This window comes from Lynx rufus, unplaced genomic scaffold, assembly GCF_022079265.1.
Source record: "Lynx rufus isolate CCGP_SWC_20201006 ecotype Redwood Valley unplaced genomic scaffold, mLynRuf1.p SCAF_1, whole genome shotgun sequence".
Taxonomy (NCBI): Eukaryota; Metazoa; Chordata; class Mammalia; order Carnivora; family Felidae; genus Lynx; species Lynx rufus.
In genome coordinates, this window is record NW_025814823.1 from 12,925,757 (window position 1) to 12,946,389 (window position 20,633).

Sequence of the window (20,633 nt, forward strand, 5' to 3'; positions counted from 1 at the left end):
CTGACAATTGCTGAAAGTCAGTGACAATTGTGATGTAGTTGTTTTTACCTTAGAAATATCCTTACTCATATTCTCTTTTTTTTGTATGCATAAGAGTGACATATGACAAAAATCCAAGTCTGAAAGACCTCTTTCATTAAGTACAAAATAAAAATCTCAATGGCAAGAAAAAGTCATCCATAAGTTTTTAACAATATCTCTATTCCAGTTTGATGGCAACTTAAGGATATTCGTGACTGAAGCAGATTTCTACATGGTCAGTGTAGAGCATAAAGATGACTGTTAAAATAGCAAGCTCAGTATCTCACACAAAGTAAGTACACACTAAATACTGTTGATTGACTTTCTAGTGACTGTTAATAATCAACTCAAATGACCCTGTACCATTCTTCACCAAATCTGGCCTTTTACACACACACACACACACACACACACACACACACACACACAGAATAATGATTGGAAAACTTACTTTGGTAAATGTCTGACCTGATAAGGCAGTCCACATTTATGGGCTAATGGGAAAAGACTACAAGGAATCTTAAACTCAACCTGACCTTGCCCTTCTCTTAACTCCTGCTATGATTAGTTGTATGACACTAATTACTTCTGTTCTTAATATCAAATTCATAATGCCCTTAAGGAACTGTGGCTTCTGTTTGTTATTATATATGAAGCTGTACATATAGTGGTACTTAATCTGTTGTTTGATTAATGATTTTGTTTGTATAAGTGGCACATTAATCACATCCTCAGAATATAGGGTTTGGCTTGTGACTCAACTCTGTGTATTGCCACAAGACCTTAAAATTCTATGCATGAATCTAAATTGCAACCATTCTCTAATACGTGATTCTTATTTATTTGGCTTATGGTCAGTAAATCAAAAGAGATTGAAAGTTGGATAAACTGATATATAAGGAAATTTCCATTTTCTGTGTTACTGACCTTCAAGCTAAAAGTGTTGGTTTTTCTAGTAGTAAGCCCAGTAGTAGACACACATTGGAACTGGACCTACAGGACATACCCAGAATCTAAATATGACCAAATGTGGCCTTCTCAGGTTCACGTAGAACCTTCTCAGGTTCACTATATGTGCTGATCACTACTTTCTATGGAAATGTAAGTCTCTAACTATAGAGTCGGCCATAACTCTTCAGTCTTTCTCACTGTTGACTTCTGTTTTTTAATTACACATTTTTCCTCTTTTGAAAGATCTATTTCTTAGTTCACTCTCAATCTCTATTTCTGTTATTCACAGTACCAGTGTGGCACTAAGTCCTCAGTAATGACTTATTGAAATCTCATCCTAATCATGTGTGAGGTAAAGGCTTAGGGTAATATGTTCTATCCCTCGACTGTTTGGCACCATGAAAGGAAGATTATTTAGAAGGGGAAATTCTATTTTCTTCTTAGTTCTCATATCTTTATTACCCCTAAACCTAGACCAGAAATCTTGAGATTGCTGTATTTGCCATTTGTTCTAAAGAAATGATAAATCCTGAGACATATTTTACTGCCCCAAGTTAGTACATATCAAGAATTAAATCTCCCCAAGACAAATAAGATAGATGAAAAATTAATTGTGAATGTAGCTCATTTAAAAAATTACACTTAAAGCCACAGCCAAAAATACTTTTCTTAGTGAAGGAGACATCATATAATTGTCATGTAAAATTTTAGAATGAAGAGTTCTTATAGATTTAATTCATTCTAATATGAATAGAATTAATTGCTTCTATGGTTAATTCAAATGTTAGCAGTAATCATCCTGATAGGGATTATTTAGAACAAAAAGACAATGAAGAACAAGCTTTAATATCACTTGGCTGTCTCTAAAGACCATAGTTAAAAGCATCAACTATTTAATCTTCTTATTTTTTTATGAAATAGTTTTCAAAATGAATATTTTAGGTCAGTGATCCAATTTAAATCCTATTAAAAAGCAAGAAAAGCATGTAGTCAGAAATAATTCTTCTGCTATATCTTATGTTACACTCAAGGCCTTTCACAAATCTTTGAAAAGTATTTGGGAATCAGAGTATCACAAAAAAAAATTCTTTCTCTTTTTTATGGCATGCTGATGTTATATGTTACTTTCTCCCTGACAGCTCCTATAATGGAAAGCCTTTAATGTGTTTGGAATAAAGAATTCTAGATAATAAAATTTCATTCTCTTTCTAAGGATACGCTGAAAGTCAGAGAGGGTAAAATAATCAAGTATTAAACTACTCAAAGAACTCCCCCAAATATTTCCACTAAGATTGATTTGCACTGTGTTTATCTGAAAAGAAAAAAGTTAAATTGACTAGTTCAGCATTTATTTTATAAGAAGGATGAGTATCTGCTGAACAGCCTATTAAAAAAGAAAGACTGCAGATTGGAGGTTCAGTGTTTTGGAAAGTGTTCCATGGTGTTAAGGACCCATAGACCAGGATTTAGTGGCTAATAGCCCTGGAGTTCCAGGAAACTCTAACTTAAGTACCAGAGGAACTCAGGTTATCTGTAATTTCTGATGTGGCTCACTGGTTGCTCCATGATCTAGAAAGCTTGCTATAAATTGAATCCTAGTTCTTGTGGAGATTGTTCACTCTACAAAATTAGCAGGGAAAGTCTTAATAGTTCCAGAGAAGGTGGGAAATTATTAAGCCTTGCTTATTCCTCTTTTGTAATGATCTGTGTTCAGTCAGGATTCTCCAGAGAAATGAAACTCATAGAAGTTATATTTGAACTAAAATACAGACGTTAGAAATAATATATAACAACTAATATATATAATATGCATGCATCTATCTATCTATCTATCTATCTACCTATAGAGAGAGAGAGGCAGACATAGAGATAGAAGTTTATTATAAGGAATTGGTTTATGTCATTATGGAGGCTGAGAAGTCCTAAGATATATAACAAGTAATCTGGAGACCCAGAAGAGCCAATGATATAGCTCCAGTTCAAGTCCAAACACCTGAGAAGCAGGAGAGCTGATAGCCTAAGTTCCAGTCCAAAATCCAGCATACTTGAGACCCAAGAAGAGCTTACATTTTATTTTCATTCCAAAGGTAGGAAAACACTAACATCTCAAATCAACCATCAGACAGGAGGAGTGCCCTCTTACTCAGGGGAGGTTAGCACTTTTGTTCTATTCAAGTCTTCAGAGAATTGGGTGAGGGCCACCACATTAAGGAGGGCAATCTGCTTTATTCAGTCTACTGATTCAGATGATACTATCATCCAGAAATACCCTCACAGATACACCCCAAAAATGTTTGACCGAATATCTGATCATCCCATAACCCACTCAAGTTGAAACAAAATTAACCATTACAATCTGATTCTATTTATGGACTTTTCTCATGTTGCCTGCAAGACACTGAAATTATCTATTATATACATTCTACAGTCATGATTTAAAAGAATTGAAAACAGGGCTTTCTGTAGACTTATTAATGTTTTAGACCTGGAAGAAATCTTAGAAATGTTTAGTCCAATTCTCTTGTTTTAATTCCCCAAAGATAATGCTCTTGGGGTCCCTGAGGTAACAAGAAACCAAGCTGGTCCCTCTCCTCCTGCTTTTAGGCTAGGGCTTCTCCCAGAATCCACAGGACTTCTAAAGTCAAGGAAGGTGTCATTTAGGGAGAGGCTTGCCTTCTCTTTCACCTGTTCCTGCTCTTCCCTCTTCCTCTTTCTTTACTTCTTTCTCCCTTTTGCTCTTCCTCTTTTTCTTCCCCTTTCTCCTCTTCCTGCTCTGTCTCCTTTTTTTTTCCTGGTGTGGAAAAACTTAGCAATTAGAATAAATAGAAAAAAAAAAAGCATGCTTCTTTAACTTAAGTTTGTCCATTTTCAGCCTGAAGACAAAGACTGTTAGTCATCTCTATGTGACAGATCATTTTATGAGCCAACATCTTGGACATGTAACCAAAATAACAATGGTCCTTAGGACTTAGAAAATGCATACATGGTGCCCTTTGATTAGGGTTGGCATACTACAGGAAAGATTCTTTGGGGCATTTGCTCATTAAACTTAACATTTGATGAGCACAAACTATATGTTGGGTACTATGTCAAACACTTTAGCTCAGTTAGAAGGAGAGACGTCTTAGAAGTTCTGTTCTAAAAATGTAGTAAACTTTCACCTTTTCTGCAAGTGGGTAAGAATTATAGACCAGAGACCATGGCAATAATATATAATAATATATAATAATATATAATATATATGTATGTATATGATTTCTCAAGTTTTGTTATCTCCATGTTTGATATTATTATATTACTTATTGTTGTTATTCTTTTTACTATTTTATTATTGCTTCTTTGCCATATTCATTAATTCTCTTGTTTATTCATTTATCTAGTTACCCAATTCCCTAACATTCACTTAGTTCCTATTGTGCACTAGGCATGTATTAAAAATGCACAGATAGAGGCACCTGAGTGGTTCAGTCGATTAAGCATCCGACTTTTGATTTTGGCTTAGGTCATGATCTCATGGTTTGTGAGTTTGTTCGAACCCCATGTCAGGCTCTGTGCTGTTATGGTGGAGCCTGCTTGGGATTCTCTCTCTCCCCACCTCTCTCTACCACTCCCCTGGTTGCTCTTTCTCTTTCTCTAAAAAAAATAATATACAGATAAATAGGATAGAATTTTCTCTCAAAAAAAAGTTAATAAGCATAATGGTTAAGAATTTGGACTCTGAAATTGGATGGATGGTGTTTGAAACCCAGTTTTTGTCCCTTACTTAGAAGTTAACATCTCAGATTTAAATTAAAAAAAGTTAATGTCTCACCTTTTTTTTTTAAGTTTATTTTTATTTATTTTGAGAGAAATATAGACAGCAAGTGGGGGAGGGACAGAGAGAGAATCCCAAGCAGGCTCCATGCACTGTCAGTGCAGAGCCTGTTGTGGGGCTCAAACTCACAAACCATGAGATCATGACCTGAGCCAAAGTCAAGAGTCAGACACACTTAACCAACTGAGCCACCCAGGTGCTCCTAGAAGTTAACATCTTTAAACCTCGATTTGCTCGTGTATAAAGTGGGGATTAATAGGTCTATAGTGATGATTAAAGTACATGGAAAGAGTTTGGCAGAGTATTTGGCACATAGTAAGCACTTATGAATGCTCATCATTATTTTTATTATTGACATTAACCTTACAGCCAAGTCAGAGACACATGGGAGTAAACCAAGAATATAGAGCAGCGTGACAATATTGTCAGTGCTCCATGACAAATGGGGCCGAGGAAACTGGCACTTGATCCCAGCTACAGGGATCCTAGGAGGCTTTCAGGAGGACATGGTACTTGAGTTGAGTCCTTGGAGAGCCTAGGAGCTACCTTACAAGGAGTCTAAAAGAGGTGTTTCAGGTAAAGAAGAATAGCAGTTATGAAAACAATAGGCTGTGAGAGTTCAAGGCACTTAAGAGGAAGGGTTTTAAAGAAACCAGCAATAGCAGACCTTATGGAGACCAATTTGAGGTAGGACAGTTCTATCACCCATTTCACAGATGAGGAAACTGAGGCCTAAATGCCTGGTTGGAAAGAATTCCTAAGTCCAAACAGCTGGTGAGAAGCAGAGCTCTTTCACATCACAGCCTCCCATCACCAATGCAGGACAGACATGGGAGGACATACTGCTCTTGGTTTATACACGGGAATATACACAGGAGAATTTCTATATATAAATTTGTATTAATAGCTTTGCCTATCTATCATTAATAATCTTTTCCTTAACTAGTTGGATATTGAAGGCTGATAAAGTATGTATTTTTGGGTGTATATTACTAGAAGTCATTAATGTTTTCCTTTCTTAGACCTTACCCACACTTCTATTAACACCTCTCCTCATTGCCAGATCAAAGAACTACTTGCAAATTCTTGCCTATGTGATCTAGTCAAGATGAAAAAAGGAAACCAAAAAGTTCATGATATGAAGCCAAGAAAAAAAATGTCTACAACTAGAGATACTAGTTTTCAGCCCCTGATTTCTTGTCACTAGGGCTTATTTAGCCTATTAGTCAGTGATTCAAGAAATGGAGCTTCCATCTACTGTGTGTCCTAGGTCCTAGAGATATTGTTATGACCAAGAGAGACTGTTTTCACTACAGTGATGGTGGGAATGTGGCAAGTCAATGAGTGACTGCAAACTAGTGTGATGGATGCAACAATGGCGGAAGCCTAAGCCATTATGGGGTCTCTTGGGAGGGACATTTATTCTGACCCAGAGTGTTAAGAAAGGCTTTCTGGAGGAAACAATTTCAGCATTGAGTTTTGAAATGGGTAGGAGTGAGTGAGCTAGAAAGGGTTGGTGGTTGCTCAAAGGAGGTTGGAGGAACAGCCAGTGCACTGGCCTGGAAGAAAGAAGATATATTCAGGACCAAGAAGCAAGTCAGTATGGCTGACTCATTCATCTCCAGAGGTGAGGCTGGAGAGTGGGTGCAGAAACCAGCTATGAAGGGCTATATGAACCCAAGAGAGAAATTCAAAGTTCACTCAAAGACAATGTGGAATCATGTGCTATTTATTGGGGGAGTAAAAAGACCAGACATGCATTTTAGAAAGAGTCTTCCAGTTGCAGTGAAGTGACTGAATAGATAGTCTAGGCCAAGAGTAGGTACAGGAATATCAGTTTGGGGACTTCTGTAATAACTACAGCAAGGCATATTGGTTAATTATATAGAACAAATTGATGGTTACCAGAGGGGAGGGAGGTAGGCGACTGGGTTAAATTAGGTGATGGGGGAGCACCTGGGTGGCTCAGTTGGTTAGGCGACCTACTTAGGCTCAGGTCATGATCTCACAGTTTGTGAGTTCAAGCCCCGCATCAGGCTCTGTGCTGACAGCTCAGAGCCTAGATCCTGCTTCGGATTCTGTGTCTCCCCTCTCTCTATCCCTCTCCTGCTCACGCTCTGTGTCTCTCTGTCTCTCAATAATAAATAAACGTTAAAAAAATAAAAAAAAAAATTAGGTGATGGAGATTAAGGCATGCACTTGTTGTGACAAGCACCTGGTGGTATATGGAAATGTTGAATCACTATATTTTACACCTGAAACTAATATAACATGGTAAAAAAGTAAAATAAAATAATATAGAAAAAAAGATGTATTGGTAGCCTAGGGATGGAGTAAGTGGACGGACAGGGGTGGTAAACTGGCTTGGTAATAGATTGCACTTTGAGTGGATGAGGACGAGGAATCATAGAATTGTATTCACCAGACTCTACTGAGAAAACGCACCTTTGGTAGTGCCATTCACAGAACAGGGGACCTTGGGCCAGGGACAGTTTTGAGGTATGGAGAAGGTCAGAAAGAAAAAGAGGGGAGTTTAGTTTGGGATATTTTGAGTTTGAAATGCTTGTGTATCACCCAAGTGAAGCTGTGTAGCATGAAACTGGCAATGACACTGTCAGTTTACGTAAGAAACTTAACTAGTTATTTTACTAAGGATACTTACTTTACTCTGGATAAGGAGATAAAACTCCCTGGACAAGAACATTTGCTGTCTAGGCTAGGATCTGGGGGTTTCTCAGTACCCAAGGCAGTGTCCACAGGCCCTAAACTGAGCTCAAGCAGTGATCCAGGTACTGGCAAAAGAACAAAGAAACATCTGGATGAGTCTAAAGAGAGAGCCGGAGACACTTTTAAATCTCTCCTTCATTGTTAATCTATATGCAATTGGTGTGAAAGCACCAAGTTGCCCAAGTGGTAAATGAACTAATTTTGTGATCAGCTTGAAGGACCCAATAGTTAAGAACATGGGCTTTTGAGATGGTAATTCTGGCTTAGAATTCCAGTTCTGTCACTTACCCTATGACCTTAAAGGGAAATTAATTTCTCTAAGCCTCAATTTCTTTATCTGTAAATAGGGTAAAACCACTTGGTTAGGTATAAAAATACCTAGTTTATCAGATTGTTCTAAGGATTAAGTGAAGTAGTGTATGTAAAGTTTTAGCACATTACAGTGTCTAACAAATAATAAGTCTCCAATAGTCTCTGTAGCGGCCTTGTTGGTAATTACGAGATATCTAGGAAAATATCTTTTTCCCCTTGTTAACTACAGCAACCAGGGATAAAAGGAGCCCACAGTCACACCCATTCACACAGATATGCTGAGAGCATGTGACTGCACATTTGTTTGTCATAACAGAAGACTTCAGTATTTTCTTGCTTTAAAACCATAACCATGTTGTTCTATGGAAATACGGAAGCAAAGTACATCCTGTTGCTAAGTGATATGCTCATGTAATTACTGGGGAAACAGATGGCCAATCAATAGTAGACAGGTAATTGCTTTAGAAATAGATTTAGTTAAAGATTGGAAATGATGATAAAGTATATTGTCCTATGATAGTGGTATTAAGGCAGTTTATGGTCAATTATAATAAAAAATTACATTGAAAAGAGCATCTTATTTCTACTTTAAAGCTAATAGGAAGCCAACGCTTGCTCTATTATTGAGCCAACCTTTGGAAGAAAATGTAACCACTCACTGTGCTAGACAAATGCTTTATTCTAGGGTACTTTTTCTTAAAAGGAAAGAGTTGAGCATTTGAATAGTCCAATTATCTATTCATTCATTCAACCATCATCTCTTGAACACTCATTATTATTCTTTCCTGTACTCCATTCTTCCCTCCTCTATACCTTCTTCTTCCACATTGCCTGTATACACTCCAATATCAGGAAAACTTAGAAATGGCACCTCACACACAACAAATTTAGAAATGAGCACCTTACACGCACATGTGGCTGATGACAAGGTAAACCGGAGCAACCTTTTAAGAAAGTAATACGTCTCTGTAAGTTGAACACACAAATATTATGCCATTTGATCTGTTAACCTCACTTCCTTGGGAATTTATCTGAAGAAAATAATTATCTGAAGAAAATAATTCAGAAGAAGAAGCTATATGAAGGTATTTATTGTGGTATTACGTATAATGAGAAGAAACTGGAAATAAACATCCAATACTAAATAATAATTAAGGATGACAATCATATTAATTCTAGATAATAATATGCAGCTATTCACAATAGTTGCAAAATCTCTTTAGAAATATGAACAAAATAAAGATCTGAGACAATATAGTTTGAAGACTTCACCTGTTCTGTCTATATATGAAGAATTAGCATGAAACATAAAAATGACTGGGAAAGAGCAAACACAAATGAAAATACTGTGTTAGGGTAGTGTCGAAATTTTTTCACCATCTTCAAAAGTTTATTTTAAACTTATTTTAATAATATTTTATGATACATTTAAAGTGAACACCACAAAGAATTGTTCTGTATGTGGTCAAAATCCAAGATGGCATCTTGCAAGCAGCAAATAGAAAGGCTTTACCACTTTTAGAATTCAAGTAATCTTAGAGAAATAAATAGTTCTGTTTCTCGGAGTTTTATCTCCCTTGTTTTCTATTGTGAGAGGCATTTACAAGTATATTGAATTTCTCTTGCTTATGAATTCAACTGCTGCTGCTTTTCCACAAACAGCCTTAATCCTTTGTTTGGCTGTCATAGTTGCTACTGCAGGAATTATGATGCTGCCAGCAGAGAATGCAAGAGCTAAAATGAAGAGGTTTTTAAAATGCCAGTACACACGTTCCCCTTTTTCTGGATATTATGTATTTCTGAAACACACACACACACACACACACACACACACACACACACACAATTCCTATTAAACTCTAACCTTGTTTAGGGCAGGGACCATAATGTATATTTAATCTGAAAACATGCTTTCCAGGTTGTATTTTATTATAAAATAAAATAAATATATTCACTAGTCAGTACATCTGCTAGCAATGAAGAGGGAAAATGCTGGCTTTCCCTGGAATAGACTTCCATCGTCTTCCTTACACCCATGCGAGGGTTTTGCTTTTGTTTTCTTTTTCTTTCAATTTCGTAGAATCTATTTTTCAATCATGCAGGGTAGTTTCAATTAATGTTGGGTGGGTCTACTTTCACAAATATTTTATCATTACTATTTTAGCATGATGAAATAAAGAAAACAATGGCTAAAATTATTCACAATAATTGATTTTAAAATCGAGAGAGGAAAACCGTATCTGAAAATGATAGAGCTCTACTCAGGTTAAGAAGCTGTAGGGAAAATGCTCACTTGTTAGGTTTAAGTTGCTGTAGTGGTCTATGTGAGCCTCACTCTAGACAAATCACAGTAGTTCTTGGGTGTCGCAAAGAGGTCTGGATCACATAAAGTCAGACTTTGCCTAGAGGGGGAAATATTCTTCATAGACAACTGGCCTGGTTTTGACTACATGACATTTAATAATGTGGAATATTGCCTCATAGTCCCTGTGGAGGTTTGGCTAATGTGTCAATGATGGTTTCATGAAGGCCACTGACGGGGCAGGGGTGGGGGGGGCAACTGCATGTATAGATGCAAACATGTATTTGCGCACGTGTATATGTGTGTGTGTGTCTATGTAAATGTTTTTAATTTCATTTGCTAAATGCATTTTTGGTTTATATGACTTCCCTCACCTCCAAGGTTACTGACCCTCATTTATCACCAAAAGTCAAAGTTGTTATTTTGATAATTATTTTAAAAATTAAAGATGTAATTTCTAAATGAGTCCAGGGGATTCTGAGACATTACTCTGTTAAGTTTCAAGGTCCTGAAATTTTAAAACTCAGAAAAGAAGGCTAATGTCCTAGACATGATCTCCTGTCTTTGAGACACTCACCATGCAAGCGGAGTAGTGAGGCATGCGGGATCCTATCTCCCTTGTACAGTCCTTGAGTCATAAGACACTATCCCAGGCCAGGGTGGTTTCCTTGTCAGCCACCTCATTTCACAGAACTCAGGTGTTATCCTGCTAGGTAAGTCTATGAGCAAAGCAGGAGAGCCCTGGCTTCGTTTGGACCTTTTAATATTATAAACAGAGTAGATGTTTAAATGAATCAGAACCTTAATTTCTAGAAAGATAATCCCGGGCATGGAAAGGAAGTTTAGCCTGAAGTGCAGGAAACAGCCTGCATGTCTAATTTTAGGACTGTGAATCTCAGCAGCATCCTTTAAATATTGCAGAACACTCTGCTGTTTCCAGGGCCTCTTCAGGATCTATTTGAATATATTAGGATCAAAAGAGCCCTCCTGTTTCCTTAGAGTTGAGCAAATGCTGCCAGTAGTTCTGTTTAGCTCCTTGAGTTGTGCTTTGTGCACTGCATAAGGCCCTTTCTGCAATCTCCACTCTCCAGGCCCAGCACAACCCAAGGGTCACAACTCAGACGCTATTTAATTTTCTTCTGGAACCATTTTGTTTCATATAAGTTGATATTTTTCATACCTCTAGAATTGCCTCATTATGAAATGACAGCCCCCCTGGGATTAGGAACCTTCCTAGCAACACTGTATGTAAAGGTATCTGGATAAGACTATCCTCATTTAGAAATGAAAGGAAACCCTTTCATCCAGTCCACTAGCAGGATTCAGAACATATAGACAATCCTCTTGGATTTTGCTAGAAAAACCTTTGCTTGTTGGGGCAAATAGTAGAATTGGAGTCAGAGATTGATCTGAAGGAGGTGGACTCTTAAGAAGCTCAAAATAATTATTGACTCTATTTTCAGAGTGCCTATTACCTGAAAAGCATTTAATATATGCCATTGCTAGTACTCCCCATAGCTCTCCAAGTTGCTTATTACAATTGGGGACTCTTGGATTGAGAAAAGCCCAGAAGCTTGCCCAAGGTCATCTAGTAGGTGAATTGCAGAGCTGGGATTTAAACCTGCGCCCTTGTGGCCCCGTTTTTTCATCGCATTGTTCTGCCCCTCGGGACAAGTAATCTTCAAAAAGGAAATGCCAGGTAGACAGGCTGCAGACAGCCTGTGTGTTAGTTTGTGTGAATACATTCTATTAACAATAATCTACTTGGATTAGAGAAAATCTAGCAGTTTCAGACCTCAGCAATTGGTGTAGCGTTATTACTGAGCCAGCCCTGGGTCAGCCTGCTAGGATTCAAACCCTCACATTTATTTCGTACATGGTTACTGGCTAGCTGTGTAATTTGGGGCTGTTACTTAGGTTTCTCGAGCTGTAAATGGGGATAATAATAATAATACATTCCTCAGTGAGTTGTGAGGATTAAATGAAAGAATCCTTGCAAAGTACTCTCGGATAATCAATACAAGATAACTATTGTTATTGCCAAAATTGCTTATAAATGTTTGTGTCTCCCCTGTCCTGTGCATATGGGAAATAATTTTTTTTACAGGGGAATATTTTGGAGCAAACTAACTTGTAACTTGCTAGAAACCTCAAATAATAATACCAAATAAGTAAAGCAGGCTGGTGTACGGAATTTGCCAGCTGTGGAGGGCATTGCAACAAAACCTGTGCTGGACAGAAAAGGCTGAAGCATCCATGCCCCATTACTTCATAGCCTAACTCCGCTGACTCAGCCTAAGGCAGGCAGTAATCACAGCCAAGTTTATATGCTCGAGAATTGATGTGACCATATTTTCACATTCTCAAAAGCAAAGTCAAGAAAAAAAGGGTGATCAGAAAGTTTTTATGGGACTAATCATGAAATGCTGACAGCTCCAGCTTATTGATTTACCTTTAGTTAACCTCTATAATTTGGATGATCTACCCAGCCCAAACTGGAGGTATAGCAGGGGAATCTCTTTTGTCTTTTGGTGACTTTGGAACAAAGAACTTGTCAGTTCTTATTTATCCTATAGAGGGTAATTGAGTTGGGATGGTGGTGAGTGTTCAGATGGGATTTCTAGAGGACATTTATCTTAGTCCCTCCACAGCCCACACAATCAATATTGTTTATGCTAATGATGTGATCCTCTCACTGCATCAGAAATTCTGAAAAGTATGTGCCGGAGCAGTCATAGTACCGTATTCAATTATCTCTTTGTGTTTCTAATAATAGAAATAAATTAGAAGACATGTATTTGACTACTGTTCTCAAGCTGGAAATCCATTGTTTTCTTGTTAAATGGTACTAATTGTGGTTGTCATGGAAACCCTGAAGGTACTTAGGCCGAATTGCCCGATCTATTTTTTTCTTTTGTAAGTGATTATTTCTTTGGCTGACATTGAAATTCCTCCTCTAGAAAGCTATTATGCATATGCTCACAAGACACTTGCTCTAAGTTAAGATGCTCGATAAACCTGTTACACCAATTATATTGTACTATGGTTATGAGAATCAAATTACTTCATATGTAAACTGATCATTTAGAAAAATTAATAAAGCTAATTGGCTGGTTTTTTTTTTTGCTAAAAGTATTGATGTGAAAGCTAGATGATTTTGAAAAAAAAACCTACTTGCTTAATTTTATTTCTATGTATGTTTTATATTATTTTATTAATATAAAACCATATATTTATATAATTATATAAAATTATATATAATAATATTTTATTAATGTATACATTTTATATTATTTTATTTGTGTATGCTTTTAAAATATCATTTTCCTGTAACTTTTTCAAAAAATGTAAAATTTACCTTAAAGAATCTCATCTGCTTCTTTTTAATCCCATGGGTAGGTTTCATGGGGAACAGATATTTGTGGAGGGTGTGTATGCAGAGGAAAACATCTCAGGAGTCTTATGGTCTTGGGTAACATATTAGACCCACTAGTAATCGACTGTGGGTATTTTACCTGTGTTTCGGTGTCCTCGTGTGTAAACTTCATTGGGTTGTTGTAAAGTTGAAGCATAACTCTGTATGTCATGCTTCTGGTCCAGTGCCAGGCAGATAGCAGATGCTGGAGAAATTTCACTCCTGTTCCAGTCTGTCTCCCTATTCACCCTATTCACTCAGCCCTGCAGAGAGGCTCACCCCCAGGATCCTGGAGTGACATATTTGGGTGAAAAGGACAAAATGTTTGGCTGGCAGAACCTCAGCAAATTTTTAGTGTCCTCATGCCATTCCCTTATTATGGGATACAAACAGTGTCCTGGGACAAGTCTGATCTGGAAAGAGAAGGTTTTACAAAGATTTGATAAATTTCATAATGATAACTTCCAAGTAACTATTAGAAAGTTTATTCCCCTCCCAGTACAACATTGGATCACCCAAGGGTGGGTTGGGGTGGGGAGAAAATTCATTAGTTTACCTTGTACAAGTGTGAGTTTTAGAAAATGCATAATTAAAAAAATATTTATTGTGGTGCTGTGGCTACTCCCTCAGCTCATTACACTTCTGCAAAATCTTCATTCTTGTGATCGAAATGCAGTCATCACATTGGTTGTATATGATATCTAAAAGGAAATAAAGTCTTACGAGTTTTTATCTTAGTAAGTCTTCCCTACTACACATTTGATTCATATTATGAATCAAATTTTATTTATTTTAATAAAATTGAATATAGAGTAAATCCAGATTATGTTCCCACTGTGTCTTCTATAAGCCTCAATTGATAGCATATACACATGCTCGCTTACCATATAATATTACCATTGTTTATATATGTATTTATCCTCACAGATTAAACTATTTACATATAGGGACTGCAGTTTGTAAAGAAAAAAAAGAATAATGAAATGAAACAAAAACTTAAAATCTCCAGCACCAAGTAGGTTTAGGCTATTTCTTTTATTCATTGAATGATTATTTACTGAGTGCCCACTCTTGCCCTCTGCTGTACTATCTGCTGGGGACTCAGTGGCAGATGCGTCTCCCTGGGCATTAAGCATGCATCTACAGCAGCGGATGCTAAGTGCTGTGAGCACTGAACTGCAGGCTCTCAGAGAACATGTTGGCTCCCTAACCCACATGGGAATGGCACGTAAGTCAAGTCAGCCTTCCCCAAGGTGATGCCTTTGAAGGGGAGAACTGAAGATGCACAGTTTGATTTAACAAGGTTAGGAAGACGGTTCCAAACAAAACGAAAAGCAAATATAAACAGCCAGAGGTCAGGGACCAAAAGACGGTTTCTTGCATTCCTGTTCCCGCAGGTTTGTAGAGAAGAGTATGCAGCCTCTACAAAATCCACACTGGTGCCGTTGATCAGCTGTTTTTCAATAGGAGATCTCACGTTTAACAAACTGAACTATAAGCTCTGTGGATCTTTGTTTCGTAGGCTGAGGTGACAGCTCTGATAGGCCCTGATTGTGTAGCCTTTCAAGATGACTTTGAATCAACATGCCACCCTCCCAGCACACCCCAGGATGGAGCCCGTGGGTGAAGAACAAAGGTGACCTCTGGGTTTGGTTTTTTAAATTTCAATTTACTGATCTATTATTCCAGATTTCAAATATGTATTTGATACTATTTACTCAAATAGTATTTGGGCAAGGGTTTGGACTAATTTTTCAGTATTTTAAATAAGGCATAATGGGGTGCCCGGGATTAAGGAAATTGTAGAACTCAGCATAGTCAGTGGAGTCCAGAGAAATCTGGATTTGCCTCCTGGCTCCTTCTCTTCAGATCTAGGAAACCTCTAGCATGTTCTTCCCTCATCTATGAGGCAGAGCGGGGGGATACGTATCCAGAGGACTTCTGTGAAGATTAAGTGAAATGTAAATTAAAAAAAGTGAAACGAAGCAAAGAAGTTTCTTTGATTAAGTGAGATTCCCTGTTTAACATGATGCCTGATGCCTGGTTTCATTAGCAAATGATAATTAGTAATGAAAGTAATTTTTTAAAAAATGTTTATTTATTTTTGAGAGAGAGAGAGACAGAGAGAGACAGAGAGAGACAGAGTGTGAGCAGGGGAGGAGCAGAGAGAGGGAGACACAGACCTGAAGCAGGCTCCAGGTTCTGAGCTGAAGCAGGCTTCAGCACAGAGTCTGACACAGGGCTTGAACCCACGAACTGGGAGATTGTGAGCTGAGCTGAAGTCAGACGCTTAACTGACTGAGCCACCCAGGCGCCCCTGAAAGTAATTTTTAATAGCCTCAGCAACATTCTTAATTTCTCCTGTATTATTACTATTTTTTAAACTAGTTTGTTGGGATATACTTTACATACTATAACGTTCATTTATTTTCGGTGTACAATTCCATGAATTTTAGTATATGCAGAATTAGATAATTGATATTGCAATAAAATTTTAGAACATTTCCATCACCCTAGAAAGAATGTTTTATGTCCAAGAATTCCTAATTGTGTTTGGGAAATGTTCTATTTTTTTAATGTTTAGTTTTAAGAGAGAGAAAGAGAATGCTCACCTGGTTGGAGGAGGGACAGAGAGAGAGGGAGAGAGAGAGAATCCAAAGAGGCTGCATGCTCCTTAGAGCCTGACTCTGGCCTTGATCTCACCAGCATGAGATCATGATCTGAGCTGAAATCAAGAATCGGATGCTCAACTGACTGGGCTACCCAGGGACCTCAGGAACTGTTCTATTTAAGAATCCATGATAATCATCATATTCACTTAGTAACCACAGGTTGTCATGTGGTGATATTCTGATAATTATCACAAAAAATGTTAATTCTTCCCAACACCCCTGACAAGTTGCAGCTGACTAAGACTATTTGGAGAAAGTACAGTCTAAACTGAGATCCATCTGCAGCACTGTTGTGTGATTGTTGGATGAGTTAATAGCCAATGTACCTAATACAAAACCTGAAGTCTTTTATCTGAAAATGGACATTACTTCCGGTACCTTTGTTATGTATAGTGATGATGGGAAACAAAGTATAAATAATTCTCGAGGAGTTTCCAAAAGATATTTGATACTAAACAAGAAGGAGAGGCAACCCACATTTTCCTCCTTTCTCCCCACACACCCCCACCAAAAAAAAAAGAGGTTAATTCTTTAAGTATGTTATAACTTCTGATAACAAGCTTGGCTAAATACTATTGATACAGTACAAACGAACCACTGTATTTTACTTATGTGGCTATATATTTTGGCATTTTTCAGTAATCAATCATTCTAAAAAAGTTTTTTAATGCTTATTTATTTTTGAGAGAGAGAGAGAGAGTGTGTGTGTGTGAGTAGGGGAGGGGCAGAGAGAGAGAGGGAGACACAGATTCTGAAGCAGTCTCCAGGCTCCGAGCTGTCAGCACAGAGCCTGATGTGAGATCAAACTGTGAGATCATGACTTGAGCTGAAGTTGGATGCCCAACCGACTAAGCCACCCGGGCGCTCCAATAATCAATCATTCTAAAGAGTATATTCTCTGATACCTTCCTTCCAATTTCTTTTCAGATAATAAGGGAGGGCATCATTCATATTTGTTGATATCATTAAGAATTATTGAATTTTTAAGATTTCATACAAAGAACATTCCATCATGACCCTTGGTGGTTATTCAAATAAGCAAGTTTTAGAAAAGTGACAAATATTGTCATGAAACTTCTGTGGAAAAAAGTCTTTCTTATTTAAGTGTTATTCTGAAAAGATAGTCATTGATAACATTGAATGTGTTACTGCAAAATCTTTGAAAAAGGGCAAGCACTACAAGAAAGTATGCTATAGGGTCAGGTATGAGGGCTCTGCATAGGAAGGCTCTGGTCAAACTGTGGTTAATTCTGCCAGGTTTTAGCTGTGAGATGTTAAACCCAGTTCCTTAACTCTGGTTCACAGTCTCCTCATTTGTAAAATAGAGGTGATAACACGGTTATGGGAATTAACCTATTATATTAGTAAATCAATTAGTACAGTGCCTGCTATCTAATAAGAGTTCAATAAACGGCTGCTGGAGTTTTATTGAGTTGTAGACTCCTAGGGAATTGGTAAAGGAGCCATTTTATTAAGTTTAAGAACAAAGGGGGTGACTTCCTATTAGGGAAATTATAAATATGGGGGAAGAGGTTTTTTTAATCTTCAGTAGGGAACCGAAAGTCTCCCCCTCTGACTGGGAAATAGTAATCATTGAAGAACTGAATGAAAATAAATTTTGGTGCACAAACTGTGTGACACAGAGATTGATCTATTGTACTGTAATCTGATTTTTCTCTTTATCTATGAGGAGAGGAGATGAGGAGGCCAAAGAAAAACAAATCTTAGTAGAAGGGTCCCAGACAGACATCCTAAGGCCTTAGGTGTATTGACACAGAAAGGGCATCATCTGTCTCCACCTGAGCCTGAAAAATGCCAGAAGTGGCCGTGAAAGGCCTGAGACTGACAAGTTGGATGTCATCCATGTTCATGGCTCTGTGATGACTGATGTGTAGTTGGGGGCTAGGATATTAACATGAAAATCAGTGGACTCAGAACAAGTGAGAAGACCTGATTGTCTGGGATCCTCAGGCCACCTGGTCACTTTCAGGACTGAATTAAGAGTGATACTGAGTAGGGCTGATGCCTGGTGATTGCTGGGGAAGCTGGATCTAGGAGCTCTAACAATGACTCAAAATAGGGATGGATTACAAATGGGGAATGATGACCACAGGAGGAAATGGGGCAGGCTGATGCTGTGACTGAAGTTCAGGGAGCTGGGGGCTGCATCACTCCCAGTTGGTCTTTATAGCTTCTTATAATTTGAATGTACTTGTCTTTCCTGGCCTCTCTCACCTATAGGAGAGCCTCAGAGGTCCCAGGCTGTCAGAGAAAGTTTAGTTCCATCGTGGCAGTGGTATCCATCCAAGATTCCTTGGTTTTCCCATAGTTAGAGCTGGATTCATCTCTGAGGGCCTGAAGGAACCAGCTTTCCCAAGGTCCAGAAACTTTGTCTGTGGGGGCTGGTATCAGTGCTCAGGGCTCTATTAGTTATACTTTTAGCTCAACCCTGAAAGGGGCTTTGAAACTAAGGTGAAGCGAAGTCGTGGACGAAACATAACTTGTATGCACTCGGAAGGGATTTTGCCTACAGGTTCAAACTCTAAAAGATGCATCTTGATCTTCCAAAAGATCTATGATTGATTTTAAATGACAAGAATAGGGGCGCCTGGGTGGCGCAGTCGGTTAAGCGTCCGACTTCAGCCAGGTCACGATCTCGCAGTCCGTGAGTTCGAGCCCCGCGTCGGGCTCTGGGCTGATGGCTCAGAGCCTGGAGCCTGTTTCCGATGCTGTGTCTCCCTCTCTCTCTGCCCCTCCCCCGTTCATGCTCTGTCTCTCTCTGTCCCAAAAATAAATAAACGTTGAAAAAAAAATTTAAAAAAAAAATAAATGACAAGAATAGATTTATTAGGCGGTTGTAGGGGACACACTCGTTCATTTATTTTTATTCAATTTTTATACAAATATCACTGACTTTATATGAATGGAAGGTGGTGCATTCTCTGTGAAGTTTAAGAAGATCTAGACATAGTCTACATTCTCAAGATGTTTCTTGTCTAGAAAGGTGGTTGGCAAACTATGTTGGCAGGTTAAATCCTGCCTGCTGACTGTCTCTGTAAACAAGGCTTTGTTGGAAGATAGCCATGCTCATTTGCTTACCTATCATCTATGACTGCTTTCCTGCTACAACAACCAAGTGGAGTAGTTGCAACAGAGACAATATGACCCTTAAAACCTCAAATATTTACCATCTGGCCCTTCATGTAAAATGTTTTCTGACCCCTGGGCATGAATAAGCCACTTAGAAAAGTTCCACTCTTCACTTCACCTTACACAGTGACACGGTGTTTCTTCAGTGGGATAGAAACAGAAAATGGTGATATGGCACTTTAGGCAGAGAGACTATAAGATGAACCCCACTCTGCCATGTGTCTCCTGCCCTGAGTGACATGGGACCCAAGAGTATATGAGATTTGCTATGACTTTTCAGAGATTCAGAAGAAGCTGAGTGTGGGCTGTTGGGCTAGAGAGGCCTGGTGAGTGGATGAGGTGTGTGGACCTGACTGGAACAAAGGTCACTGGGTGAAAAAGAAGTTGGTTTATATCAGCAATGGATGGTCCCTCAAGTCCAAGGAGGGGCTTTGGATGAGATAGACCAATATGTTGGTAAAATAGAAGTTCCCAGGGACTCCATCCAGCAGTAAGAACAATGGCTAACATTCTCATGGCATTTACTATGTGCCAGATACAATTAACATGGTAAATGCTATGAGATATGCCATGAGATAACATAGTTCAACTCATTTAATATTCAAAACAGTCCTGTGAGGTGGGTAGCTATTATTATCACCTCCTATTTGACAGAGGGTAGACCCAACGTACAGAGAAGTTAAATAACTTGCCCAAATCCCCATAGCAGTGAAGTAACGGAGACAGGAGCTGAACACATGCAGGATCAGGATCGTGGGCTTACCTAGTATTCCAAATTGCTTCTCTAAGGGAAGGAGGGAGGGGGTGAGACTGAGTATTTCCCAAGAAAGATTGAAAGTGGCTCAGTCGCACATGTGGTAACCTGAGGAGCAAGCAACACTCAAAAATAGGGAGATAAAGTTATGTATTTATACACTAGAATCTATGGCTGTAAAGATAAATATCTGCTACAAATGTTAGTCCTGAATTTTCCATTCAAGTTGTACGGTGATGACAGGATTACTTGTCTCTCATGAACCAACAGGTAGGGGCTCCGGCTCTGGGAGGGTTCGTTTAGAGGCTATGACCATGCTCTGAACTCGGTATCCATAGGTATGAGTAAGTTGGGCATTTAAGGTGTGTTAAATATGCCCTTGTTAAATTTCATGAGTTTGCCGGATCCTATCATGTTGATCAGCCCCCCTGTGCCTCATCCCAGTTCTGGCCAGAGCAGGGGATCTGGAGCTTTGCAGCTTCTTTGGTTGTACAGCCTCCTTAGGCTGATGGAGC